We start from the raw sequence: 5,441 nt of genomic DNA, 5'->3' as shown, positions 1-5,441 counted from the left end.
AAAATGACAGCATAGTAAAAGAGATATATAAAGCTAACTCCCGATAGCGAAGAACTTGGAAAATTGAACATTTTTACTACATATGTCTCTCAACAAAAAAAAAAACATTCAAAAAGCAAAATGAAATCCTTCCTTATAAAAGTACTTCATAGGGAAAATGTCTTTTGGTTAGTGATATCAAGGTGAAACAAAACTTTTGTGCCAAATGTAAAAATGGGGGCTGATTGGAATCAACTCAAAACAAGTCATTTGAGTTTCATTCCTCTATCTGTAACTCTTATGAAACCAAGCTAATGCAAGCTAATTCAAGAAAGAGGATAATGTAAGATATTTAATGCAAGTTGATGGATGAATGCTAATGATTGCGATCACATCAAATTTTGTTATACACCATGAAAAAAATTGTTTATAAGAACAAATTTGGTTGAAATACCTACCATAAACTGACATTTGATTTAAGAGTTGTTAGCTAATGCTTTTGTAGTGTTTTTGTTTTTTCTTTTCAGAAAAGAAAAATAAAAACAAAATTGGTAGTTAGTATCAAGCGGACCAGTAAACTGTCATTCCCTTAGGAAAATATTGATTTCATATAACTTCATGAAATAAATACTTTATCAATAAAGTTAGGTCTGTGTTAGATGTATATTACTTAGTTTAATTTGCTTTAATCGTTTGATGTTTTAGTTATATATATAGATAACTTTTTTTTTCTGACTCTTTATGAGAGTACTCAGTTAGAGTTTCTTTTTAATCCCTGCAAACAGAAAAACCCAACAAATATTTGAAAACAGGGGAATAGCCACCCCGATCTTGTGATATATTGCAGATAAACTAAATTACAAGCAAATAAGAAAGCTTTTAGATCAAGAAATAAGAACAATGCAATAAAGAAAACAAAACTATCCATCTCTTTTGGAATTTATAACTTGTTGAAAATCACATATTAGATTAACATTCGAGCAAGTGCTAGAAGATTATATTTAAAGAGGAAAATTGAACCAACCAACCTTGTTGTTCCATCGAGGTTTTGAAACTGAAGTGAGGCCTGAAGGAAGAATTTCCTGGAAAGCTCTTTCACACAAAACACAAAAAAGTGAAAATACAGAAAGAAAAACTAGAATGCTAATCAAAATGGAAAATGAAAGGTGCACAAATTAGAGTTTCATATTCCTACAACAATTAAAGCATTAAACTTCAAATGAGGAAAAAGAAAATACTCACAAAAAATGAAAATCAGCACCACTTCAACACCATATAAAAGAATCTACATACACAATGTAAACTCAAAAAATTGAAAGATTTCTTCTTACTGGTGCAACAAAAAAGTTAAAAATTTATTGAAATGGCTTGCTTATTTAGCTTGGTGCAAAATGGCTAGGTTTGTTAAAATCTATGAATAACCATCTCCATTAGCAGAAGCTTGAAGTCTAAAACTTCACGTGAAGAGCAAAACTATATTAATTCACTCTGCATTTGCATGTGACTGCTGAAATTAATGGCATGATGCCACATTCAGTTCTTATAAGCTTACTGTATAAATAACAACAATCTAATAAAATTAGAAAATTCGTAATGCTAATAAGTTGAATTAGAGATTTGGGATTTATAACAATGAACTATCATCTACCAAGCAATACAATAAATTACTAACAAATTTTTCAGGTGGCAAACCATGGCAAAGAGTTTAATCAATCAAATGCATCATCACTTATCAAAGGCTAATAAATGAAAGGTTGCAAATAAGTGAACCATGATCCTATGACAACACATGAATATCAATCTTTGTGTCTTTTTTAGATATTTATTACAAAATCATATTGGGCCAGGAAAACAAAACAAACATAAATGATACACCTTTCAAAGCTCATCCCAGAGCTTGTAAAGATTGGCATTGTGAAGACCATGAAGATTATGGCAAAACTCGTGTAACATTGTACCAAAAACTTGATTGAATGGAAGAAATCTCCATCCCTATTTGGCCTTCGAAGCCTTTAACTTCACACGAATTCCACGTCCCACATTTAACCCTAAAAGTGTTGGATTTTTTGGGCTGCAAATTTATCGACAAACATAATGCACAACAACAGAAATTCATTACTTTCTTAGTTCACAAGACTAAAAAAGCACAAGGATAAACCAAGAATAAACATTTTAGAGAATTTGACTTGGTTAAACAAATTTCTCCTTTCATCATTCCTTGCAACAAAAAAACTAAATGATATGAGAAATGATATCTTCAGTTTTTCATTTCAAACAACCATCAAGAATAATGCCAAAAATGAATAGATATAGAATCCAAGAGAAAATGCAAAAAAACAACAATCCTTCCATTATAAACAACAAGAAACAAAGTGATGGAAACTTCAAACTAAAAAAAAAAAAGATAAAAAAGAAAGTTGAGTGCCTTGTAAGTACATTATATTTACCAAAACTCCAAAAACCTTGACTCGCCATTTATGTTCGACGGTGGTGGCGAGCCTAAACGATCGTGTATGAAAAGAATCTTTGAAAGGTGTTACAAGTTTGGGTATTTAACTGGTGAGAAACCAAGACCTAGACCAAAGGATCCACAAGCACATTTGGAAAAAAGAAGACTCCCTGCTTCAATCACTATTGATTATTAGTATGGAACCTTAGATAGGGAAACCGTTGTTGTATACTACGACTACTCGAGATGTCTGGGATGCAACTCATAAATTATATTCTAAAAGACAAAATATGTCTCGTATTTACACACTGCGTAAACAGTGTATGAAAAGAATCTTGAAAAATTTCGTTTGTTTAGCCAAATCTAAACGATTTTGTACCAAATTTTGAAAAAAAATCGTTTAGATTTGGGGTAGTTAGATCTAAACGATCCTTAACCAAATCTAAATGATCGTGTAATCAAATTAAATGATAAAATTGAAAAAATAAATCGTTTTCGAAATTGTTCTATACGGTATAAATATTTTGCCGCTTTGTTATATTTTTTAAAAGACCCAAATTTTATATTATAATGTATCACCATACATTATATTAATTCCTTAAGTAAATTTGAACATTTCAAATTACAATCAATACAATTAAATCTTATTACCCTTTACGAACTAGGAAGGGGACCATTTCAAATTACAATCAATACAATTAAATCTTAAGTAAATTTGAACATTTCAAATTACAATCAATACAATTAAATCTTGTCTACATCTACCAATAGTAGTCAATCATCCACGTTTTTACATTATGATATAGATGAAAGTGTGATCTCTATTTAGGATTTTGTATTTGTGTCATAGTTTGGAACGTTTAAATGAACTCGTACAATTGATATACTCTTTATTCATGTTTTCAAGGAGCACTACAAGAAAACGAGGGTTTTCCGAAACCAAAAAGGACGTCAACACAAAGTACGTCGGGAATAAGGGTATTCCTGACGCCATGCACACTGCGTTGGGAGTGGCATCGGGAAAAAGGGTATTCCTGACGCCTCAAGCATGCGTCGGCCAAACGACGTTGGGAATAGGCCAAATTAAATTAAAATACACCTTATTCTCGATGCCATGCAGAGTGCATCGGGAACGACGTCGGACATAAGGGATTTTCCTGACGCACCATAGCGCGTCGGGAATACCATTATTCCCGATGCCATATAGGGGATTTCCCGACGCCGCACGACTGTGTCGGGAAATCCCCTTTATAAATGTTTCAGTTCTGTTTTACACAGAACTGAAAACGAAAGGGAAAGGGAGAAGAGAGAATGAAGAGCCTTCGCCGTCTGTAGCTTGCCGCCGTCCGTTCCGTCGTCGCTGCCGTCCTTCGCCGCCGTTCCGTTGCCGTCTGCCACCTTAGGTAAGTTTAAATTTATGTTTTGGGGGTTTTTTTAAAGAGAATTGTTTTAGGATTTTCTTTTGGAATAGATTTTTGTTTGTTAAATGTATTATTGTATAGAATGTGTGTAATTTGTGGTTGAATTGAAATTTGAAGGGTTTAGGGTTTAGGATTTATAGTTAAATTCAAAATTAAATTGGGGGAGGGGGTTTATAGTTAAATTGAAATTTGAATGGTTTAGGGTTTAGGGTTTAGGGTTTAGGGTTTAGGGTTTAGGGCTTAGGGTTAAATTAAAAATTGAATGGTGGGGGGGGGTGGGTTATAGTTAAATTGAAAATTGAAATGGGGGGAGGGGTTATAGTTAAATTGAAAATTGAATTGGAGGGGGGATTATAGTTGAATTGAAATTTGAAGGGGTTATACTTCAATTGAAATTTGAAGGAAGGATTACTAGCTAAATTGAAATTTGAAGGGGGTTACTAGCTAAATTGAAATTTTTGTGGGGGTTATGGTTGAATTCAAATTTGAATGGGGGTTATGGTTGCATTCAAATTTGAAGGGGGTTTATGTTTTGAATTGAAAATGTAGTTAAGATTTCTTCCTATTTTTCATTTTCGCCGACATTTTTGTGCGTCGAGATAACCCCGTCTCTTGTAGTCGAGTATTGTCATGTTCTGACGTATATAAGTAATTTATCCACAAGTATTATCACATATATTATTTAAAAAATAAGAAAACTATAACGTCTCTTTACTTTTTTAGAAATTGGGCGTATCGTTGTGTCGTGTTGCGTGTCAGTATTCGTGCTTTCTAGAGGCTTATGGTATGGGAGAGTGTTGGTTTTGTCTTTTGTGTAGTAAGATAGAAATAATGGCTAAGGTATATGGACAATTTAATGTAGATAAAGGCATATCACATACTTGAAATGGTTAAGATCACTTTTGACATTTCAAAATCACCTTGACAAAGTCAATTTTGATGTTATGAAAATTGTATTTAAAAGGGCAAAAGTAAATATTAAATTTATTTTGAGTTATTAAAGACCCATTTTGGAGTGATTTCATCACAAAAGTGATTTTAACAAAATCAAATATTACTCAGAAACATGCTCTAGCTTATGAGTAATAGCATATTTGCAAATGAAACCATATATCTGTAAGAGAGGTTAGTAACATCAGTTTTGTTAGGAGAAATGAACATATTTCTAAATAACTAATCTCTCAGGAAGTCTAATGTTAGTCTGGGGAGATTGAATGATTATGTTTATGTTACTTTTGAAATTGCACTGAGGTTTGTGACGTAAGTACATTTTAATTAAGATAATTTCCGTTCTTTGTTATGAAAACAAAAACAAATTCATTGATAATAGAACTTTTTATGGTTAAGTTGAAATCGTATTGTGTTTGTAATAATTTTGGACATTTGGAAGTATAGGAAGGGTTGGATCCAAAATGTGATATAGGTTTTTCTTTAAGATTCTGCATGCAGATTTCTAACCAGCTAAGTCAGTATGAGAACGTGAAAAATTGAAAAATATTTAAGAGGTTTAAATTGAGTTTTAAATAGGAAAAACAGTAATTATTCTTCGATGGCATTTTTGAAAATAAAATGTACATCTTCTTTAATCTTCT

The sequence above is a fragment of the Cucumis melo genome, chromosome 6 (assembly GCF_025177605.1).
Source record: "Cucumis melo cultivar AY chromosome 6, USDA_Cmelo_AY_1.0, whole genome shotgun sequence".
Lineage (NCBI taxonomy): Eukaryota > Viridiplantae > Streptophyta > Magnoliopsida > Cucurbitales > Cucurbitaceae > Cucumis > Cucumis melo.
The sequence above is the reverse complement of the archived record's forward strand: the minus strand, read 5'-3'. Positions refer to the sequence as shown.